Consider the following 25,291-nt stretch of genomic DNA (forward strand, 5'->3'; position numbering starts at 1 on the left):
AGCGGGGCCTGCAAGTTTTTTAGATTCATCAGGGGAGTTAGGTGCCAGGTTGCTTCATTGTCAACTTTCGGTTGTCATCAAAAAGTCAAAAGACTTGTAACCGTAGGTCTGCCAGACCTTAAGATTCCCCAGCTTTTTCTCTCCTCACAATGGTGACTGAGGCAAGCCAGCTGGTGGCATCGAAGCCAGGTTAAGACAAGATCAAAATTCACTGCTCTTGTGATCTACAATGGACTGAACTTAATGGGAACCAAGATTTAATCCGCTTCCTTCAGTCCATCCAGAAATGTCTTGACAAGAACCTGTTCCTTCCAAGTTTTGCATCCCCTCCTTATGAAAAGAATCCTTCGCAAATATGACTTTGTTTTCCTCCTCACGCATGATCATCGCAAACGGAAATCACTGTTTCAAACGGTAGGCACGTCTAGCAAGTCCAGTAGATATTTTCTTTTGATTTTACTTTTCCAAGAGCCAAAAGGAACTCAATGCATACTTTGAAATGACTGTTACATTACAGTTGTCCATGATGGTTTTGGAAATGCTTGGAAATATTATCAGGTGATGATGATAATAATAATAATGGTATTTGTTAAGTGCTTACTATGTGCCCAGCACTGTTCTAAGCGCTGGGGGAGATACAGGGTAATCACGTTGTCCCATGTGGGACAGTCTTAATCCCCATTTTCCAGGTGAGGTCACTGAGGCACAAAGAAGTTAAGTGCCTTGCCCAAAGGCACACAGCTGACAAGTGGTGGAGGTGGGATTAGAACTCATGACCTCTGACTCCCAAGCTCAGGCTCTTTCCACTGAGTCACACTGACTTGCCCAGGAAGCGGGGGACCGTAAGTCTCAATAATAATAATAATAATAATAATAATAATAATAATAATTATGGTGTTTGTTAAGCACTTTCTATGTGTCATGCACTGCTCTAAGCACTGGGATAGATACACGGTAATCAGGGTGGACACAGTCCCTGTCCTACATGGGGCTCACAGCCTGAATCCCCGTTTTACAGATGAGGTAACTGAAGCCCAGAGAAGTGAAGTGGCTTTTCCAAGGACACACAGCAGATGAGTGGCAGAGCCGGGGTCAGAACCCATGACCTCCCGAATTCCGCGCCAATGCTCTATCCATTATGCCATGCTGCTTGTCAAAGAAACCCGTGCCCATCTTCAGGCATAATTTTTTCCACGGAGAGAGGGATGCCTCGCCATTTGAAATCGTTCAAGATGTGTCCCTCCAGCATCGCTCTTGAAAGGACTTTAGTAAGTCCATGATGAAATCCCAGCCTCAGTGCTTCTTTAAGTAATGACATAATGGCATGCGGGCCGTTACTATTCACTCTTTGAATCTGTTCAAAGAATTCAGTTCCATTATGCTGTTATTGTCCTCGTCCCTCGAGCCACTGCAAACAACAGATCAGAATCCAAGGAAGGCCTCTATTTAAACTATCCCTCTTCTACTTTTCATTCGAGGCAGTGATTCATGTTTTATGTTTCAAATGGAAAAAGAAGGTCGCGTTGAAGACCTGACATGTCACTCGATTTCACATCTTTCAGGTATAAATTGATGTGAGCGTATCCAGCATTTAGCATTCAAGGCCTTTGGTCTTACACATGCCTGTGACATTAAAATGAGCTTAGAGTCCGACACGTCTGCTGCGTCTTTTGTACTTTCTCAGATTTATTCTCCTGACACAAGGAGCCGTGGAAGAATGACAGACCCGATGGTTGCTTTCAGGATGAATCCAAGTCTTACCCAATATAAAGACAGAAAATGAAGCAAGAGAAACAGCCTCCTAAAGCGCATAATTATCCGTAAAACAGGAAAGCAGCATGGCCTAATGGAAAGAGTACGGACTTGGGTTCTAACAACAGCTCCGCCACTTACCTCCTGGGTGACCTTGGGCAAGTCACTTAAGCTCTCTGTGCCTCAGTTCCCTCATCTGCAAAATGAGGATTCAATACCCATTCTCAATCAATCAATCGTATTTATTGAGCACTTACTGTGTGCAGAGCACTGTACTAAGCACTTGGGAAGTACAAGTTGGCAACATATAGAGACAGTCCCTACCCAACAGCGGGCTCACAGTCTAGAAGGGGGAGACAGACAACAAAACAAAACATATAAGCCAAATAAAATAAATAGAATAAATATGTACAAGTAAAATAGAGTAATAAATATGTACAAACATATATACATAAATACAGATCATGTCCATGTACTTTGCTGTACTCTCCCAAGCACTGAGTACTATGCTACCCTGGGCCAGAACCTTAGTTGGACACTTATAATCCGCTTTCTGCATTCTCTTGTCAGTTTGTATGCGTGTGTGTGTGCTCGATATGTAGTAAGCGCTTAACAAATACCATAACCCGCCCCCCGCCCCCCAGAAAACAAAACTCTGACAGTGTCTCCAGGAATAATAATACCGGAAACAATAATAATGATTGTGGTATTGGTGAAGTGCTTATTATGGGCCAGGCACTGTACTAAGTGCTGGGGTGGATACACACACAAACTCACACATACACAGAGTCAGTCCGCAGCATTTATTGAGTGCTTAACTGTGTGGAGGGCACTGTACTAAGCACTTGGGAGACTACAAGTTGCTATGTACTTTTCCTGTCTACAAGGAGCTAACAGTCTAGAGAATGAGTTTACATATACCACCACGCACACACCCAACCACATCCCCTCGGCAAACACACACACACACACACACACACACACACACACACAATCATTTTCCATAATGCTAAGGGAAAATGTTGAGAGTACTTGATTAAAGCAGTGGTTCATACTCTCTTGAGTCAACAAAGGCCATGGACCAGGACACCCCATTTTGCTGTCATAATTTTGACCTAGTGGGATATTCTGTTCTCCCTCCTACTTTGACTCTGAGTCCCATGTGGAACCTGATTATCTAATACTTATCGTTGCTGGGCACAGAATAAGCACTTTACAAATGCCCCAATTATTATTACCATTATGTTGATTATTATTGTTGTTATCATTATATCATCTTTGAGCCAAGAGACCTTTATTGACAAATAAAGCCCCGTCCACCACCCTACAGCCGCCAAGTAAACACAGCTTGATTGAAATAACCTTACTCACTTCTCACAAGGTCAAAGCCCAGCTTCCCCAACTTTTCTGCGAAGCCATCGGACGACAAGGATGATGGTAGTGGTCGACCGATTGCTTTGTAGGGAGGTTGGAAAGGCAAGGCCCTGCGAGGGCAAAGGAAGGCAGTATGTTGTAGCTTTAATATGATGTGACAGGGGTTCCAGCTGAGTGTTTTCTAGTGCCGCCTCCCTAAATTAAACATAGGGCCTTGGGGGATTGAGTTATTATTAAATATTGATATGCGTTTTTATTCCTAAGACCGAACTTGCCTCACTTAGGGCCAAATGGGATGAGAGGCACAGAGAACTGAAAAAGGCCGGAGAAATCGCTGCTCAGTGGACAAATAAAGCCCTAATTTCTAGGGTTGTAGAAATTGGAACAGACTGAGGCTGTCTCAGAGAGCTGATTATTTATAATGGACAACTTTGGTAAGGACCAGTAAACTCACAGACAATTGGACAAATATCAAACACAAAGCAGAAGCAATCAATCAGTGGTATTTATTGGGTGCTTACCATGTGCAGCACACTCTATTAAGCGCTTGGGAGAATACAGTATAACAGAGTTGGTAGACAAGATCCCAGAGAAGATCGCTGTCCACGGCGGGTGTATGGTCTAGTAGGAGATAGTCTGGCTAATTCAGGTAAAAGATACTGCCGGTATTTCAGACTAATTCAGGTTAATTCACTTAAATTGATCAACAGTTCAGCACAAAATATTCATTTGGCCTAAATTATCCTCAAAACTGCTGCAATTTATTTTTTGACTTAGTAGAGCGCTGGATTGTTTGACTGGGATACCATAATAGTAAAAATAATATTCATTAAGTGCTTAGATAAAATACAATCAGATCGGACACAGTCCCTGTCCCAGATGAGATTCACAGACTAAAGGGGAGGGAGAACCTGTATATATGTATATATGTTTGTACATATTTATTACTCTATTTATTTATTTATTTTACTTGTACGTATCTATTCTATTTTATTTTGTTAGTATGTTTGGTTTTGTTCTCTGTCTCCCCCTTTTAGACTGTGAGCCCACTGTTGGGTAGGGACTGTCTCTATATGTTGCCAACTTGTACTTCCCAAGCGCTTAGTACAGTGCTCTGCACACAGTAAGCGCTCAATAAATTTGATTGATTGATTGATTGAGAACGGGTTCATTCATTCATTCAGTCATATTTATTGAGCACTTACTGTGTGCACAGCACTGGACTAAGCACTTGGGAGAGTACAATAAAACAACAGGCACATTCCCTCACCACAACAAGCTCGCAGGCTAGAGGGGAAGACAGACTTTAATATACATAAATAAAAATATAGATTACAGAGTACAGTGCTCTGCACATAGTAAGTGCTCAATAAATGCGATTGATGATATATACATAGGTGTTGTGGGAATGAGAGGGAGGATGAAGTCAGGGCGACGCCGAAGGGAGTGGAAGAAGAGGAGAGGAGGGCTTAGTCAGGGAAGGCTTCTTGGAGGAGATGTGCCTTCAGTAAGGTTTGTTGTGGGGGAGAGCAATTATCCATCTGATACGAGGAGGGAATGTGTTCCTGACCAGAGGTAGGATGTGGGCGAGAGGTTGGCGGTGAGATAGATGAATTGAGGTACAGTGAAAGGGTTAGTAGTAGAGGAACGAATTTGGGTTGTAGTAAGACAATAGGGAGGTGAGGTAGGAGGGGGCAAGGTGATTGAGTGCTTTAAAGCCAATGGTGAGGAGTTTTTGTCTGATGATAATGTGGATGGGCAACCACTAGAGTTTCTTGAGTAGTAGGGAAACAGGTATTTAATCACCATTTTATAGATAAGGGAACTGATCACACCAAGCTCACACTCCAGGCAAGTGGTGGAGCCAAGATTAGACCTCAAGTCCTCTGATTCCCAGTCCTGTGCTCTTTCCACTTTCAACTTCTGTCCAAAGTGAACCGAAAAGTAAAAAGGAACCAGGCAGCTACAGCAGGAACCCGGGAAGGGAGGCGGTCTTGTTAGCTTTCTCGTCGAGATCATCCAGTAGAGTGTCTCCAGAGCTGAATTCAGCTTTTCTAACCAAAGTCGAGCCGACTGAAGACGTTAGGAAATGTCCCGAAGCGAGGTTTGTGACGTATTTAACATTCTGGCGGTCTTTCCCCGGAGATATTGAGCTGTATCCTTGGGTGAGGAAATGGCTCACCTCTTGAAAAATATTAAGTCTCAACCCAAGAGGGTCCCTTTAGTAAATTATGTGCACCTGTGCTGCAAGTGGTTATCTGGTGACCTGAAAGTGTTAAATCATTTCCCCAAATTGAGCCGCTCACTAAGTTTAGGGTCTGGTCTCATTTCCTCCCCATCCAGAGGACACCTACTGCGACCTTACATATAGTGGAACTAATAGCTTGAGGTTCATTTCTCCACAATGCTAACCAGCTGTGGAAGGGCCCCTTTCCTTCTTGCATGCCTCTTCTTATTTGAACGGCGATCGAAACCCCTTATTTTTTAAATAAAGCAAAGCGCATTGGACCTGTCGGCGTCGGGAACACAGGAAAAATGGACTTAATGGATAGAGCACGGGCCTGGGAATCAGAAGGACCTGGGTCCTAATCCCGGCTCTGCCACGTGTCTGCTGTGTGACCTTGGACAAGACACTACACTTCTCTGGGCCTTATTTACCTCAATCTGTAAAAAATGGGGATTAAGAGTGTGAGCCCCATGAGGGACGGCGACTGTGTCCAACCTGATTAACTTGTATCTACTCCAGCGCTTAGAACAGTGCTTGACACATAGTGAGCGCTTCACAAATACCATCGTTATTAATTATTAGATCAAGGCGAAAGAGATTCCTCAGGCTTCTCAGTTGCTAGTACAGCGCTAAGGGCTTAGTACAGTGCTTTTCACCCAGTAAATGCTCAATAAATATAATCATTATAAACATAATCCCCTTCTAGACTGTGAGCCCGTTGTTGGGTAGTGATTGTCTCTGTTGCTGGATTGTACTTGCCAAGCGCTTAGTACAGTGCTCTGAACACAGTCAGCACTCAATAAATATGATTGAATGAATGGACTGAGTATACAGAGGCGTCATAGTAAGAGTAAGATTGTGTTTTGGCAGGACACACTGGATAGAAAGCAAACTGCATGAAGTCTCTACAAATGGGAGTCTAGTAGGGCATAATAAAAAGGATCTATTTTGGGAAAACCAAATACCTCATTAATATAAGATTAGAAACGAAGATTCCGGTCTGATTTTCTGTAACGAGCGTGTGACAGCCCTCAACCACTGTGGGCAACATTGTTAACCCATGTTTTGTAATCTCATTGAAAAATGGACAGGAAATTGAAATTGGAAGCATGTGTAATGAACGATTGCCGACCGAATATTATTACACCTTTTATGAACATAGCCGTCTTTGAATGCTGATTCAAACCCATTTCTGCTGCTCGGGTCTCATTCAGCAGGGCTACGTAAATCAGATGAAACGCTTCGGGAGACTTCAAAAACAAATATCTGTACTTTAAACTCCCCAAATAAGAACAAGAGACCCGGACATCAACCTGTGGGACATACTGAGCGCTTACCGTGTGCAGAGCACTCTTCTAAGCTCTGGGGAGAGGACAGTACAGCAGAGTTGGTAGACACATTCCCTGCCCACAAGGAGCTTACAGTCCCGAGTACATCAATCAAAGGTATTTATTGAGCGCTTTACTGGGTGCAAAGCACTGTACAAAACGGTATGACATTAATGCCTAGAATTTGGCTTATTGTTCAGGTTTGGGGTTCTGCAAATGTCTGAAACTCTTCACCTTGCATACAGCTAGGGCAAAAGGGTAAAGAGGTAGACTGTGAGCCCACTGTTGGGTAGGGACTGTCTCTGTATGTTGCCAATTTGTACTTCCCAAGCGCTTAGTACAGTGCTCTGCACACAGTAAGCGCTCAATAAATACGATTGATGATGATGATGATGAAAGGAGGAAATGGCACCCATAAGTTCACACGCTATCCGTCCGGATTCCTCCTAGATAAACTCCACCTCCCGGAATGCCCTGATGGCCCAACTCCAGCGGACGTTTCCCTACTTCCGGGGACTGGAAGCTCCTTGCGGGCAGGGATCATGTCTACTCTACTATATTCTAATAATAGCAATGGTTATTATGGTTAAGATAATGGTTAAGAACTTACCATGCGCCAGGCACTGTACTAAACGCTGGGGTGGATACCAGCAAATCGGGTTGGACACAGTCCCGGGCCCACATGGGGCTCACAGTCTCAATCCCCATTTTACAGGTGAGGGGTAACTGAGGCACAGAGATACAAAGTGACTTGCCCAGTGTCACACAGCAGACAAGTGACAGAGCCGGGATTAGAACATCTGACCTTCTGATTCCCAGGCCCCTGCTCTATCTGCTGTGCTGTGCTGCTTCTCTACTTTCCCAAGTGCTTAGTTCAGTGCTCAGCACAAAGTGAGAACTCAATAAATACCAGTGATTACAGAACTGTGACTAGAACCCAGGTTTTCTTATTCCCCAAGCGTGCTATTATTGTTATTATTACTATATTTATTTATACATTATTATTATTATATATATTATTACTATATTATATTTAGCATTTACTATGTGTTAATTGCTGTTCTAAGCACTGGGGTACAAACCAGTTTGTTTTTGATTTTTGGGGTTTTTTTAATGGTATCCTTTAGGTGCTTATTATGTGCCAGGCACAACTGCTAAGTGCTGGGGGTAGATACAAGATAATTAGATTGGGCACAGTCTGTGTCCTACCTGGGGCTCACAGGCTTAATACCCATGTTACAGATGAGGTAACTGAGGCACGGAGAAGTGCAATGACTTGCCCAAGGTCACAGAGCAGACAGGTCGAGAAGCCGGGATTGGAACCTGGGTCTTCAGACTCTCAGGCCCGAGCTCTAGCCATTAGGCTATGCTACTTCGAGAAGCAGCATGGCTCAGTGGAAAGAGCACAGGCTTTGGAGTCAGAGGTCATGGGTTCGAATTCCGACTCCACCATGTGTCTGCTGTGTGATCTTGGGCAAGTCACTCAACTTCTCTGGGCCTCAGTTACCTCATCTGTAAAATGGGGATGAAGACTGTGAGCCCCACGTGGGACAACCTGATCACCCTGTATCCTCCCCAGCGCTTAGAACAGTGCTTTGCACATAGTAAGCGCTTAACAAATGCCAGTTATTATTATTATTATTATTATTATTCCCTATCTGTGACTTTCCCCTCTAGTAACCCACTGGGGTCCTCCTGTCTACGAATTTATGTTTCCAACCCAACGCGTGAATCAAGCTATTATTTCTTCTCTTCCGTATCGGAATGGAAAAGTTATTCCGATATATATTGCTTAGAATTTATCCTTCACATTTCTAAGTTGTGTATTCTTGTAATGCATGTCCAGTACACCAGAAATGATCAGGCTACAAGAAAGTGACATGTCAGGCAATTTCAGTGAAACCAATAAATTCAATCCCCTCTGCAAATGGCACTCTGACTGATGAGGATATGTTCGTATTATAAATGGATAATAATAAATATTAAGTGACAGTGATTAATAATAGACCTAAAATTATAGATTGGTGCTTTCCTCATGTAGAGTTGTCTAAATTGAACTAGCTGAATCCAGCTGTGCTCAAGACTTCTAAGAAAGCCAGATTGCTTCGTTACTACTAATGAATCTGCTCATTTGATAGTTCTTAATTTAATGACTGACTACTCCTTAATGGTAAACGAAACAGCCTGATCACTGCCCTTATTTGCACCTACGTAGATATAGTGAACCGCAATACACAACATTTAAGTGTGTTTTTAAAATCCCAGAAAGCAAGAGACAGTAAGAGCCAGCCCATTTGATGTCAACTTTGGTGTCCGGCTAGTTAATTTTCATCCTTAATGTAATTTTAATATAGCATTCTTCCTATGGAGAGGTTATCCATCTCCTCCAATCTGAGTTTCGGTTTGAAGAGTTTTTCCATTGTTTTAAATGAATTTTTTGTTCGTAACAGGTTGGACTGAGAGCAGTCTAGCTTAGAGGAAAGAGCGTGGTCTTGGGGGGACTGACCGGTGCTTAGAGAAGAGAGTGGGGGTGAAGAGTGTTAGGATTTTTTTTGTTTGGTGGCCCAGAGAGATCACCCCTGGAAAATACCTAGAAGACCAAGGCTATAAACCAAAAACTCCAGGAAAGCACCCAAAATTCCGGATTCACTGCCGCTTGAAAGGCCACACACGTTAAGTTCTCGCACTGATTGTTTTTTTGTTTGGGGGGCGAAAGCCAAGGTGACGGTGGAATGCAGGCCAGTGAGCCTTGGCGGGGCCACCTCCCAGGTAGATGGGAGTCATTCATTCATTCAATCGTATTTATTGAGCGCTTACTGTGTGCAGAGCACTGTACTAAGCACTTGGGAAGTCCAAGTTGGCAACACATAGAGGCAGTCCCTACCCAACCCACAGTCCTTCAGGTAGTCCTCAACAAAGAAATAGAAATCACCCCGGGTGTCAATCAATCAATCAATCAATCATATTTATTGAGCGCTTACTATGTGCAGAGCACTGTACTAAGCGCTTGGGAAGTACAAATTGGCAACATATAGAGACAGTCCCTACCCAACATTGGGCTCACAGTCTAAAAGGGGGAGACAGAGAACAAAACCAAACATACTAACAAAATAAAATAAATAGAATAGATACTGAGTCATCTGATAGAGCCTAGTGGATAGAGCCCTGATCTGGATCTCAGAAGGACTGGGGTTCTAATCTAGAACGTATTTATTACTCTACTTATTTTATTTGTACATATCGCTTCTATTTATTTTATTTTGTTAATCTGTTTTGTTTTGTTGGCTGTCTCCCCCTCCTAAACTGTGAACCCGCTGTTGGGTAGGGACCGTCTCTATATCAATCAATCAATCGTATTTATTGAGGGCTTACTGTATGCAGAGCGCTGTACTAAGCGCTTGGGAAGTACACGTTGGCAACACAGAGAGACGGTCCCTACCCAACAGTGGGCTCACAGTCTAGAAGGGACTATACGTTGCCATTATTATTATTATTATTATAGCAGGAGCCCCCGCCCCGTGTAGCAGGAGCACCCCCCCCTCGTGTAGCAGGAGCGCGCCCCCTGGTCTCTATATGTTGCCAACTTGTACTTCCCAAGCGCTTAGTACAGTGCTGTGCACACAGTAAGTGCTCAATAAATACGATTGAATTAATGAATGAATGAAGCAGGAGCACGCCCCCTCCTCTCTATATGTTGCCAACTTGTACTTCCCAAGCGCTTAGTACAGTGCTCTGCACACAGTAAGCGCTCAATAAATACGATTGAATTAATGAATGGATGAAGCAGGAGCGCCCCCCCCCCCCCACTTCGTATAGCAGGAACGTGCCCCCTCGTCTTTATATGTTGCCAACTTGGACTTCCCAAGCGCTTAGTACAGTGCTCTGCACACAGTAAGCGCTCAATAAATACGATTGAATAAATGAATGAATGAATGAATGAATCTAGGTTCTGCCACTTGTCTGCTGTGTGACCTCGGGCAAGTCACTTCACTTCTCTGGGCCTCAGTGACCTCATCTGTAAAATGGGGATTGAGACTGTGAGCCCCACGTGGGACAGGGACTGTATCCAACCCAATTTGCTTGTATCCACCCCAGCACTTAGTACAGTGCCTGGCACATAGTAAGCGCTTAGCAAATACCCCAATTATTACCTAGCCCAGTGCGGAGTACAGTGCCTGGCACGTAGTATGTGCTTAACAAATACCATAAAAGAGAAAGCTCTCTGGGGTGGGCCTCAGTCAATCAGTGGGATTTATTGAGTGCTTACTGAGTGCAGAGCACTGTAAGAGTAATAATAATTGTGGTACTTGTTAAGCGCTTTCTATATGGCAGGCAGTGTTCTGAGAGCTGGGGTATGCACGGGATAATCAGTTTGGACACAGTCCCTATCCCACATAATAATAATAATAATAATAATGATGGCATTTGTTAAGCGCTTACTATGTGCAAAGCACTGTTCTAAGCGCTGGGGGGGATATAACATGATCAGGTTGTCCCACTTGGGGCTCACGGTCAATCCCCATTTACAGATGAGGTAACTGAGGCTCAGAGAAGTTAAGTGACCTGCCCGAGGTCACACAGCAGACATGTGGCGGAGCTGGGATTCGAACAATGCCAGACAATGCCAAGCCAAGCTTAACTGTAGGCGGAACACCCTCCCTGCCCAGATTTCGTAACTCCGCGTAACTCCAGAGTGTCCGGCGATTTTCGGGAAAGGGGAAAAGTGTTGTAACTTTCGTTTAGTGGGAATGGAAATGTCTGAGTTGGATTGGGATGTGTCATGGAACTGCCAGGGGAACCTAATGGGAACAACGCAAATAGCCACCACCGGGCAAACAGAAGGTTTTCCATTGTGATCGTGCCCGGAACTAGCTCCGCAACAGCTCCGGATTGGCAGCTTGCGAAGCGCTCCTTTGCCAGAAAAACTGGATTACACATTACCCGTCAGTCTAGCCAAGGGTGTGAAGTGTTTTCGCTCCTCTTTTGAGGAAATTTTCAGGCCGGGCTCGGCATTGGTGAGGCTGATAGTTCAGCCGAGGGTGTGACGTGTTTTCGCTCCTCTTTTGAGGAAACTTTTCGGGCCGGGCTCGGCGTTGGTGAGGCTGATATTTCAGGCGACCGAGTTGTCAGGAAGTTAAATCTCCCCTTGGATCACTGTCCTCTGGCTACGAACGCCTGGTAAACTCATCCTCTAGACTGTAAGCTCGTTGTGGGCAGGGACCGTGTCTACCAACTCTGTTATGTTGTGATCTCCCAAGTGCTTAGTACAGTGCTCTGCACACAGGCGGCGCTCAATAAATACCACTGATTAGGCTCACAGTCTAAGTAGGAGGGAGCACAGGGATTGAATCCCCATTTTAGGCAACTGAGGCCCAGAGAAGTGAAGTGACTTGCCCCAAGGTCATATACCCCTCCTCCCCCCCCCATCCCCCCTGCCTTACCTCCTTCCCCTCCCCGCAGCACCTGTATATATATATTTATACATAATTATATGTATTTATATATTTTTATTTTTTATTTTATTTTTTATTTTTATTATTATTTTTATTATATTTTTATTTATATTTTTATATATACGTATTCTACATATTTATACAGTCTTCTACAGTACCATTTATGCAGTCTCTTGCTCCTGTCCTCCCTCGACAATCTGTTAAGCACTTACTGTGAGCCAAAGTCGGGGGATGATAGAGGACAGTCAGATCAGATGCATTCCTTGTCCCACGTGGGGCTCACAGTCTAATACAGTGCCTGGCACATATTATTATTATTATTATTATTATTGTTGTTGTTGTTGTTGTTGTTGTTGTTGTTGTTATTATAGTAAGCACTTAACTGACATTTATGAGGACGACAGCCAGTCTGGACTTGCCAGCAGGGCCGAAAGAGTTAAGGTGTAACTGGCACTATTTTCCGCAGTGATCGATCGATCGATCGATCAATCGATCCCAGGCTCAGTGGAAAAGAGCCCGGGCTTTGGAGTCAGAGGTCACAGGTTCAAATGCCGGCCCCGCCAATTGTCAGCTGCGTGACTTTGTGCAAGTCACTTCACTTCTCTGGGCCTCAGTTCCCTCATCTGTAAAATGGGGATTAAGACTGTGAGCCGCCCATGGGACAACCTGATCACCTTGTAACCTCCCCAGCGCTTAGAACAGTGCTTTGCACATAGTAAGTGCTTAATAAATGCCATTATTATTATTATTATAAAGATAGTTCCCCATGGCACTAATGCACTTGTTTCTTGTGGAAACTACCTCTGGTTTTAAACCTATCTGTTGGTCTCCTCTGGAAATCTGTGCCTGAGACTTAGCTCGGTATGGGCAGGGAACATGTCTGCCATTTCTGCTGTACTGCACTCTCCCAAGTGCTTAGTACAGTGCTCAGCACATAGTAAGCGCTCAAGAAATGCCACTGTCGGATTGATCGATTGCTTGAGGAGAAGAGCCCTTTCGGAGAATCAGTGTGGTCAAGTGGAAAGAGCGTAGGATGGCGAGTCAGAAGACCTCGTTTCTTGCCTTGCGTGTGACCTTTTCAAGTCCCTTAATGTGTCTGTGCCTCAGTTTCCTCACCTGTAAAACTCCTGCTTCCCTCCCCCTTCGACTGTGGGCCCCACGTGGGACAGGGACAATGACTCTCCCCCGTTCAAAGCCTTATAGAAGGCACATCTCCATTCATTCAATCGTATTTATTGAGCGCTTGCTGTGTGCAGGGCACTGTACTAAGCGCTTGGGAAGTCCAAGTTGGCAACAGCTAGAGACGGTCCCTACCCAACAGCGGGCTCACAGTCTAGAAGGGGGAGACAAACAACCAAACAAAACATATTAACAAAATAAAATAAATAGAATAGTAAATATGTACAAGTAAAATAGAGTAATAAATATGTACAAACATATATACAGGTACAAACATATACCTCCAAGAGGCCTTCCCTGACTAATCAATCAATCAATCGTATTTATTGAGCGCTTACTGTGTGCAGAGCACTGTACTAAGCGCTTGGGAAGTCCAAGTTGGCAACATATAGAGACAGTCCCGACCCAACAGGGGGCTCACAGTCTAAAAGGGGGAGACAGAGAACAAAACCAAACATACTAACAAAATAAAATAAATAGACTAGATATGTACAAGTAAAATAAATAAATAAAGAAATAGAGTAATAAATATGTACAAACATATATACATATATACAGGTGCTGTGGGGAAGGGAAGGAGACTAAGCCCTCCTCTCTTCTCCCATTCCCTTCTTTGTCACCTTAACTTGCTCTCTTTATTCATCCCCCCTCCCAGCCCCACAGCACTTATGTCCCGATCTGTCGTTTATTTATATTAATGTCTGACTCTCCCTCTGGACTGCAAACTCACTGTGGCCAGGGAAATGTCTGTTATATTGTTATAGCGTATGCTCCCAAACACTTTAGTACAGTGCTCTGCAGCCAGCAAGTGCTCAGTAAATAATAATAATAATGGCATTTATTAAGTGCTTACTATGTGCAAAACCAGACTAAGCGCTGGGGAGGTTACAGGGTGATCAGGCTGTCCCACGGGGGGCTCACAGTCTTAATCCCCATTTTACAGATGAGGGGACTGAGGCACAGAGAAGTGAAGTGATTCGCCCAAAGTCACCCAGCTGACGATTGGCGGAGCGGGGGTTTGAACCCACAACCTCTGACTCCAAAGCCCGGGCTCTTTCCACTGAGCCACATTTGCTTCTCTAAATCAATCAGTTGTATTTATTGAGCGCTTACTGTGTGCAGAGCACTGTACTAAGCGCTTGGGAAGTACAAGTTGGCAACATAAATGCGACTAATGCGACTGACTAGCTCCGATCTGACTGTTCTGTATCTACCTCAGTGCTTGGCACCTAGTAATTGCTCAACAAATGCCACAGTTACTTTTTCTCGGGTCAATTATTTTGGATGCGTCTCCCTCAGATTATTACCACGCTGAGGGGAGGGATTGTAAAAGCATTTCACACATGATGGACGTGATGTAGTCCTTGAGAATGTGGATATATCGTCAACGGTGGTATCGTGGAGAACTCATTCCCGTAGCCATGTATTGAATTGGGATCAATCAATCAATCAATCAATGGTATTTATTGAGCACGTACCATGTACAATAGAATTACAAAACATGATTCCTGCCTATTCGTCTATGAAAATTTAAACAGAGTAGGAACGATGGGAAGCTTTTCAGGTAGTGACCATAAATGTCAAACAGGAATTTTAGCAGTATAATGCATATGGCCATAAAATGGTAATCTGGGCTCTTGGTTTTAATTACTACATTATCCCTGTAATTAGTTCAGAAATCACCCCCCCCCATTAGAACAGATGGAGGAATTGAAAGTTAAGGGATGGGAGCTATATTTTACCTCCGCTTTCTTGCTAAAAAAAAAGGCGGTTTTAATATTTTACTCTCATTTCTTGTCAGAAAGAAGGCTCATAAACCAAACATGCATTTTCCACCCCGTGAGTAATGAGGAATGCCACTTCACCGAGTAGGTTAGGACTAATGATTGAATGAATAATGAATGCAAATTGAGCCTTCCCCAAATAACCTACTTGAAACTACTATCAATCAATCATCAGTCGTATTTATTGAGCACTTACTGTATGCAGAGCACTGTAGTAAGCACTTGGGAAGTCCAAGTTGGCAACATATAGAGACAGTCAGTCTATCGTATTTATTGAGCGCTTACTGTGTGCAGAGCACTGTACTAAGCACTTGGGAAGTACAAGTTGGCAACATATAGAGACAGTCCCTACCCAACTGTGGGCTCACAGTCTCAAAGGGGGAGACAGAGAACAAACCCAAACATACTAACAAAATAAAATAAATAGAATAGATATGTACAAATAAAATAAATAGAGCAATAAATATGTACAAACATATATACATATATACAGGTGGATTAATTCATTCAGTCGTGTTTATCGAGCTCTTACTTTCAGTGACAATGTACTTTCCAAGCGTTCAGCACAGTGTTCTGCACACAGTAAGCGCTCAATAAATATGATTATTTATTGATTATCTCGACCAACACTATCATATTCTCCAAAGTGCTCAGTACAGTGCTCTGCACAGAGTGATCGTCCCACAAATGCCTCCGATCAACCACCCTCAGATTCATCTTAGAAGCCAAATGATAGATATCGACCCATGTGTGTATATATCCCATGGCTCCGACTCATCCTTTGGTGACAACTTTAGAGACGTTCTTGAAATAAAGGACCGGATGAGTTCACGAAGGCCCACTACCATTCCATTAAGTTCCTTGGCCTTAGAAGCCATCGCGTGGTGCCAACCGAATCGTTGCCTGGTTTGTTTTGAGGAATTGAGAAACAGTGAACGACTTCAACTCAATTGAGAGCGTGTCTGAAACAGCAGGGAACGTACTAATCGGAACACGGCCCTGCTTGCTCCGGGGATTTAGGAAGAATGCTGGAATCGTTTCAGGGCCCGCTAGTGATTAATCTCTGGCTTTTGAAAAGCACTGTTTTTATTTTTTTTTCCCCCTAACCTTTGCACAGTTGTCCCTTAAGAATGCTGAAATCGGTTTGATTTATGGCTTTCCCACATCAATCAATCAATTGTATTTATTGAGCGCTTACTGTGTGCAGAGCACTGGACTAAGCGCTTGGGAAGTTCAAGTTGGCAACATATAGAGACAGTCCCTACCCAACAGTGGGCTCACAGTCTTAAAGGGGGAGATGGAGAACAAATCAATCAATCAATCAATCGTATTTATTGAGCGCTTACTGTGCGCAGAGCACTGTACTAAGCGCTTGGGAAGTACAAGTTGGCAACATATAGAGACAGTCCCTACCCAACAGTGGGCTCACCATCTAAAAGGGGGAGATGGAGAACAAAACCAAACATACTAACAAAATAAAATAAATAGAATAGATATGTACAAGTGAAATAAATAGAGTAATAAATATGTACAAACATATATACAGGTGCTGTGGGGAAGGGAAGGAGGTAAGATGGGGGGGTGGAGAGGGGGACGAGGGGGAGAGGAAGGAAGGGGCTCAGTCTGGGAAGGCCTCCTGGAGGAGGTGAGCTCTCAGTAGGGCCTTGAAGAAGGCCCACATCAAAAGAAGAGTCACATCACACCCTCACTGTTATGGTTCTGCCACCTACAAGATGTGGCCAGAGATAAAGACAATTTTCTCAGGTTTTCAAAAGGGTCACGATAACTGTAGTCCCTGATTCCTGCATTCAGTAATCCTTAACTTTAAAAAAAAGTACATACAAATATGCACATGTATGCACAGATTAGAAGGGCATATATCCATATGTTGTCAATAAACTCCTACCCATGTCCTCCCTCTCCCTGGACAGACAGCATCAACCTTTGAGATCTTCCTCAAATTCGGAATTTTTGTTCGCAGTACTGAAAACACCAGCAGCAGTGGTAAATTCGGAGGGAATCACAAGAGTCAAGAAAAAGTGAGAAATCAACCCACTGTTTCCAGTTAAAATAGACCCTGCTGTTATTTTTTATGGGACATTTATCACTCTGAGCTCCAAATAAATATAGGCAATCCCTTACGAAGGCATCTCCCTTAGTCATAACAGTTGTGAAAACGCAAATACCCAAGGTTAATCTCTGATGACTCCATCATCTGATGTTTGGCCACCAACAGTACAGTTGTCCCAAATACCCTCCGATGCCATTTATTTATTAATCTTATCCCTCTCCCAGGCATATTATTGTTGAAATATGAGACACTGCTCCTGCAGGCCACGCTTTGTGGGCCTTCCGTTTCCTATTGATGGATCATAATAATAATAATAATGGCATTTATTAAGCGCTTACTATGTGCAAAGCACTGTTTTAAATGCCGGGGAGGTTAAAAGGTGATCAGGTTGTCCCACGTAGGGCTCACAGTCTTAATCCTTGTTTTACAGATGAAGTAACTGAGGCCCAGAGAAGTGAAGTGACTTCCCCAAAGTCACACAGCTGACGACTGGGGGAGCCGGGATTTGAACCCACGACCTCTGACTCCAAAGCCCGGGCTCTTTCCACTGAGCCACGCTGATGACGGGGGGAGTGTGCAGTTGGAGTCTTTCAGTTCAATAAATACGATGGAATAGATGGATGAACCTCAGTGTGGGCAGAAAATGTGTCTGTTTATATTGATCTTTTGGACTCTCCCAAGCGCTTAGTATAGTGCTCTGCACCCGGTAAGCTCTCAATAAACACGATGGAATGAATGAATGAACCTTGTGGCAGGCAGGGAATGTGTCTGTTTATATTGTTGCATTGTCCTCTACCAAGCGCTTAGTACAGTGCTCTGCACCCAGTTAGCGCTCAATAAATACCATGGAATGAATGAATGAACCTCTTCGGGGCAGAGAACGTATAATAATAATAATAATGGTATTTGTTAAGCGCTATGTGCCAAGCACTGTTCTAAGCACTGGGGTAGATATAAGGTAATCAGGTTGTCCTACATGGGGCTCACAGTCTTCATCCCCATTATACAGATGAGGGAACTGAGGCACAGAGAAGTTAAGTGACTTCCCCAAGGTCATACAGCAGACAAGTGGCGGAGTCGGGATTAGAACCCACGCCCTTTGACTCCTAAGTTTGGGCTCTTTCCACTAAGTCATGCTGCTTCAGAATGTATCTGCTTATATTGATCCCCTGGACCCTCCCAAGTGCTTAGTACAGTGCTCTGCACTCAGTAAGTGCTCAATAAATACGATAGAATGAATGAATGAACCTTTCCGGGGGCAGAGAATGTATAATAATAATAGTGTTTGTTAAGTGCTTACTATGTGCCAAGCACTGTTCTAAGCACTGGTAATCAGGTTGGCCCACGTGGGGCTCACAATCTTCATCCACACAGTAAGCGCTCAATAAACACGATTGAATGAATCCCCATTTTACGGATGAGGGAACTGAGGCACAGAGAAGTTAAGTAGATACATGGTAATCAGGTTGTCCCACGTGGGGCTCACAATCTTCATCCACACAGTAAGCGCTCAATAAACACGATTGAATGAATCCCCATTTTACAGATGAGGGAACTGAGGCACAGAGAAGTTAAGTGCCTTGCCCAAGGTCACCCAGCAGACAAGTGACGGAGGCAGGATTAGAACCCACTCCCTTTGACTCCTAAGCTTGGGCTCTTTCCACTAAGCCATACTGCTTCAGAATGTATCTGCTTATATTGATCCACTGGACTCTCCCAAGCGCTTAGTACACTGCTCTGAACTCAGTAAGCGCTCAATAAATACGATGGAATGAATGAATGAACCTTGCCAGGTGCAGAGAATGTATAATAATAATAGTATTTGTTAAGCGCATACTATGTGCCAATCACTGTTCTAAGCACTGGGGTAAATACGTGCTAATCAGGTTGTCCTGTGTGGGGCTCACAGTCTTCATCCACACAGTAAGCGCTCAATAAACACGATTGAATGAATCCCCATGTTACAGATGAGGGAACTGAGGCACAGAGAAGTTAAGTGACTTGACCAAGGTCACCCAGCAGACAAGTGGCGGAGGCAGGATTAGAACCCACGCCCTTTGACTTGTTAAGCGCTTACTATGTCCTGGGGTAGATACATGGTAATCAGGTTGTCCCACATGGGGCTCACAGTCTCCATCCACATAGTAAGCGCTCAAAATATGTGATTGAATGAGGGAACTGAGGCACAGAGCGCTTAGTACAGCACACAGTAAGCGCTCAATAAATACAATTGATTGATTAAGTGACTTGCCCAAGATCACACAGCAGACAAGGATTAGAACCCACGTCCCTTGACTCCCAAGCCCGGGCTTTTCCCACTGAGCCACATTGCTTCAGAATGTATATGTTTATATTGATCTACTGGACTCTCCCAAGCGCTTAGTACAGTGCTCTGCCCCCAGTAGGCGCTCAGTAAGTACGATGGAATGAATGAATGAAGCAACCCCGTCTTAGGCCCCGCCCCCCCTCGTGCCTCCCCCCCGCCCTTCAAGGCACGTGGCTCCAAGATGGCGGACGGGGCCACGAGGCGCCCAGCCGCGCCCGTTGGGGGCGGGACCAAGGGCGGCGGGCGGGCCCCATTGGCCAACGCCCTGTCCAACCGCCAATCGGAAGCCGGGGAATTTGACTGACAGCTCGGGGACTAATGAGCGCTCGCGCGGGGGTGGAGAAGGCACTCAGGGGGCGGGGTTATGCAAATGAGACGAGGCATTAAAAGGCTGGGCCGCTCTCAGTCTCCGCGTCCTCGGCACGTGCGGAGGCGTCGTGGTTGCGCATGCGCAGTGGGGAGGCGCTGCTTTTCATTCATTCAGTCTTATTTATTGAGCGCCTACTGTGTGCATGGCACTGTACTGAGCGCCTGCCTGTCATCGCTACACTCCTCTTCTCTGGGAGATCCCCACTGTGCCTCCAAAACCTGCAGGTATTAACAGAGCCCTAATTTACTACTCTATTTATGTTGTTAATGATGTGCATTTAGCTTTAATTCTATTTGTTCTGATGACTTGACACCTGCCCACATGTGTTTTGTCGTCTGTCTTCCCCCTTCTAGACTGTGAGCCCGTTGTTGGGTAGGGACCGTCTCTATATGTTGCCGACTTGGACTATAGTCCAAGCACTATTCTAAGCGCTGGGGTGGATGCAAGGTGATCAGGTTGGCCCACGTGGGGCTCACAGTCTTAATCCCCATTTTCCAGATGTCACAGAGGCACAGAGAAGTGAAGTGACTGGCCCAAAGTCACACAGCTGACAAGTGGCGGAGCCGGGATTCGAACCCATGACCTCTGACTCCCAAGCCCGGGCTCTTTCCACTGAGCCACGCTGCTTCTCTAAGTGCCTGGATCAGCATGCCAGCAGTTCAGTTGGAGAGGATAGAGTGGATTTTAGCGACGTTGTGCAAGATTTGGTGGCAGAGTGGTTCTTTGGAGAAGCAGCGTGGCTCAGTGGAAGGAGCACGGGCTTTGGAGTCCGAGGTCATGGGTTCAAATTCCGGCTCCGCCACTTTCATTCATTCATTCAATCGTATTTATTGAGCGCTTCCTGTGTGCAGAGCACTGTACTAAGCGCTTGGGAAGTACAAGTTGGTAACATATAGAGACGGTCCCTACCCAATAGCGGGCAGCTGGGTGACTTTGGGCAAGTCACTTCACTTCTCTGGGCCTCAGTTCCCTCCTCTGTAAAATGGGGATTAAGACTGTGAGCCCCACGTGGGACAACTGATCACCCCGTATTCCCCCAGCGCTTAGAACAGTGCTTTGCACATAGTAAGTGCTTAACAAATACCATTATTATTATTATTAGAGTGAATATGTGGGTTGAATGGCAGCAATGGCATGGGAGAGTCGAGGGTGGAGAGTCTAGTTTGCTGTGCGGAAGAAGGAAATGGTAAACCAAGCCTGGATTTTGACCAAGAAAACTACGGATCCACTCCCAAAACAATTGCAGATGGAGGTGGGGCGCTCTGAGAGAGATGTATCCATGGCGTCGCTGTGGGTCGGAGAGGACTCGACGGCATAAGACAATCAATCAATCAATCGTATTTATTGAGCGCTTACTGTGTGCAGAGCACTGTACTAAGTGCTTGGGAAGTACAAATTGGCAACATATAGAGACAGTCCCTACCCACCAGTGGGCTCACAGTCTAAAAGACAAGACAAGATGAGAAAGTTGGTCAGGGGATAAATGCCATAGGTTTGAACTTGTGAGATTGGCTAGTGGAATGGTCTTACGGGGATGGGAAAGATAGGGGGTGGACATGGTTTGGGTGGGAAGCTAAGGAGCTCTCTTTTGGACATGTGTAGTTTGAGATTCATTCATTCAGTCGTATTTATTGAGCGCTTATTATGTGCGCAGAGCACTGGGCTGAGCGCTTGGGAAGTGTAAATCGGCAGCATATAGAGACAGTCCCCACCCAACAACGGGCTTACAGTCTAGAAATGTCGGTGGGACATCCGAGTAGAGGTGTCCTGAAGGCAGGAGGAAATGCAGAGAAGGAGACACATCAGGGCTGGAGAGGTAAATCTGGAAATCATCCGTGTAAAGGTGGTAGTCATTCATTCATTCAGTCGTATTTATTGAGCGCTCACCATACTAAGCGCTTGGGAAGGACACGTTGGCAACATATAGAGACAGTCCCCACCCGACAACGGGCTCACAGTCTAGACGAAGCCGTGGGAGTGAATGAGTCCTCCGCGGGAGTGGGTGTAGTTGGAGAATAGAAGGGGACTGTTGATGGATTGATACTGAGCGCCTGACGCACGTTACCTGAGGGTGTATTGCATATTTCCCTGCCACCACGCTACGTGATTGTAACACATGCTGCCACCGGGCAAATTTGGGCATGGAAACCTTCCCGATTGGCAACATGTCATGCTTAGCCAACGCAGTTGAGCTCTACGTTGCTTGAGCTCCGACTCGAAGAAAGTGTCTTGAGCCCCTGAATTCCAAGAGCAGCGTGGCTCAGTGGAGAAAGCACGGGCTTTGGAGTCAGAGGTCATGGGTTCGAATTCCGGCTCCACCACATGTCTGCTGTGTGACCTTGGGCAAGTCACTTAACTTCTCTGAGCCTCAGTTACCTCATCTGTAAAATGGGGATTAAGACTGTGAGCCCCACGTGGGACAACCTGATCACTTTGTATCCCCCCAAGTGCTTAGAACAGTGCTTTGCACATAGTAAGCACTTAACAAATGCCAAAAAAAAGAGCGTCTCTTATCCCTCACACATACTTTCCCGCACACTCAGCAGATATCACCAATTGGTGGGTTGACTGATGGATCCTACAGCCAAACCAATGTCCGGTGGACTGATTTGCCGTCTCTTGATGTTGCCAACTTGTACTTCCCAAGCTCTTAGTACAGTGCTCTGTACACAGTAAGCGCTCAGTAAATACGATGGAATGAATGAATGGCATTAGTCGACGTGCTTTTGGCTTTTGTGTTTTGGAAAAACTGGGTGTACTCCTCTTACTAGCAGTCAGTCAATCCATCATATTTATTGAGTGCTCCTGTGTGCAGAGCACTGTAATAAGCGCTTTGGAGAGTACAGAGTTGGTAAGCACAGGCCAAATCCAAAAGGAACTTACAGTCTGGATGGGGAGACAGGCATTAAAATAAATTATAGTCCGATACCTAAGGGCTGTGAGGGACAAATCCAAGTGTAAAGGCCACACAGACGCCTCTCATGTATCTTTTGGGAGAACACCCATGTGACCTCACTCATAGTGAGGGCCTCAGTGACCTCATCTGGAAAATGGGGATTAACACCATGAGCCCCATGTGGGACAGGGACTGTGTCCAACCTGAATTGCTTGTATCCACCCCGGTGCTTAGTACAGTGTCTGGCACATAGTAAGAATTTAACAAATGCCGCAATCATGATCACCTCTGTCAATCTGCCATTATTTTGTGGATTTTGTCTTCCCCCTGGGATTAAAGCTGACAAACTGGGAAAGAAAAAGAAAAATCTAGCATGGCAGGGTGCTAAGAAAACGGTTTCTATTTATAGTCTAGTACATCGCAGACGCATGTAAACACCGCTCATAATCACGGCCTCTGGGATGACTGAATTGCTCAGGAAAGCTGTCAGCCGTATACGGCGGACCGGTGAAATAATTGACAAGGCTAATTGTGTTCCAAGTTTTTCGGGCACTGGCGGGAAATGGGGTGAGAAGCGGGGTGGCCTAGGGGATAGAGCCTGGCCCTAGGAGTCGGGAGGACGTGGGTGCTAATCCTGGCTCGCCACTTTTCGGCTGGGTGGCCTGGGGCTAGTCACTTCACTCCTTTGGGCCTCAGTGACCTCATCTGGAAAATGGGGATTAACACTATGAGCCCCATGTGGGACAGAGACTGTGTCCAACCTGAATTCCTTGTATCCACCCCAGTGCTTAGTACAGTGTCTGGCACGTAGTAAGAATTTAACAAATGCCACAGCTATTATTACGTGGGAGAGAGACCGTGTCCTGTCCAATTAGCTTGTACGTCTCAGCGCTTAGAACGGTGCTTGACACATAGTAAGCGTTTAACAAATACCACTATTATCGTGTGGGACAGGCACTGTGTTTTTTTTTTTAATGGCATTTATTAAGCGCTTACTATGTGCAAAGCACTGTTCTAAGCGCTGGAGAGGTTACAAGATGATCAGGTTGTCCCACGGGGTGCACTCACAGTCTTCATCCCCATTTTACAGATGAGGGAACTGAGGCCCAGAGAAGTTAAGTGACTCGCCCAAAGTCACACAGCTGACAAGTGTTCAATCTGATTAGCTTGTATGTATCACAGCATTTAGCACGGTGCCTGGCCCGTACTAAGCATTTTTTTTAATAATGGGATTTATTAAGCGCTCACTATGTGCAAAGCACTGTTCTAAGCACTTGGGGGGGATACAAGGTGATCAGGTTGTCCCACGTGGGGCTCACAGTGTTCATCCCCATTTTACAGATGAGGGAATGAGACTCAGAGAAGTGAAGTGACTTGCCCAAAGTCACACAGCTGACAAGTGGCGGAGCCGGGATTTGAACCCATGACCTCTGACTCCAAAGCCCGGGCTCTTATCCACCAAGCCCCGCCGCTCCTCAAAAGTTTAAAGTTAGAGGTCCCACCGAGATTTGAACTCGGATCGCTGGATTCAGAGTGCAGAGTGCTAACCATTACACCATGGGGCCTCCTCTGGCCTTTAAACATTTAAGCATTTAACACCTGTATATATGTATATATGTTTGTACGTATTTATTACTCTGTTTTATTTGTTCATATTCCATTTATTTTATTTTGTTAATATGGTTTGTTGTCTGTCTCCCCCTTCTAGACTGTGAGCCCGCTGTCATATGTCATTGGCTAAGCATGACATATTGCCAATCAGGAAGGTTTCCATTCCTTCATTGAGAAGCAGCGTGGCTCAGTGGAAAGAGCCCGGGCTTTGGAGTCAGAGGTCGCGGGTTCAAATCCCAGCTCTGCCAATTGTCAGCTGTGTGACTTTGGGCAAGTCACTTCACCTCTCTGGGCCTCAGTTCCCTCATCTGTAAAATGGGGATGAAGACTGTGAGCCCCCCGTGGGACAACCTGATCACCTTGTAACCTCTCCAGCGCTTAGAACAGTGCTTGGCACAGAGTAGGCGCTTAATAAATGCCGTTATTATAATAAATGCCATTATTATTATGAATGAACAAATACCGTTTTTTTTTTTAAAAAAACAACCACCCAAAAAGGTCTGCATCCTGCTTGCACAAACCCAGCAGAAGGCCAGGGATGGGAGAGGAGCGGGGAGGGGAACGGGGAATGGACACCTTGCCGGGTGAAACCAGATCTGCGCGTGTAGGGAATCCGACTGACGCACGCCTGGGGGAATCTGTCCGGGAGTCGCCGCTTCCGAGGGTCCGGCCCGGCGGGAACTGGTCCCTCCGCTTCCTAATAAGTTCAGATGTCAGGAACAAGCTGAAACCAACAGAACGAGCTGCCAACCGTGACCCACCTGGCCCTACTTCTTCCCCCGTTCCCGGTAGGCAGGGTTTCTCGGGTTGACGTCAGTCCCTTAAGCGCAACCCGATCTGGGAATGTGGATGGAACACCTTGGGCCACCCGGCATGTGATCGAAACAGAGGATTTAGGGATTAATAATAACTGCGGTATT

At 45.3% G+C, this 25,291-nt stretch overlaps 1 non-coding gene across 1 annotated transcript; it reads right to left on the minus strand.

Annotated features, from left to right (window-relative positions):
• Positions 1-24,253: 24,253 nt before the first annotated feature.
• Positions 24,254-24,325, minus strand: TRNAQ-CUG. The gene has a single exon. It is a non-coding gene; the product is annotated as a tRNA-Gln (tRNA).
• Between the last annotated feature and the right edge of the window lie 966 nt (positions 24,326-25,291).

Source organism: Tachyglossus aculeatus, chromosome 20 (assembly GCF_015852505.1).
Source record: "Tachyglossus aculeatus isolate mTacAcu1 chromosome 20, mTacAcu1.pri, whole genome shotgun sequence".
Classification (NCBI taxonomy): Eukaryota; Metazoa; Chordata; class Mammalia; order Monotremata; family Tachyglossidae; genus Tachyglossus; species Tachyglossus aculeatus.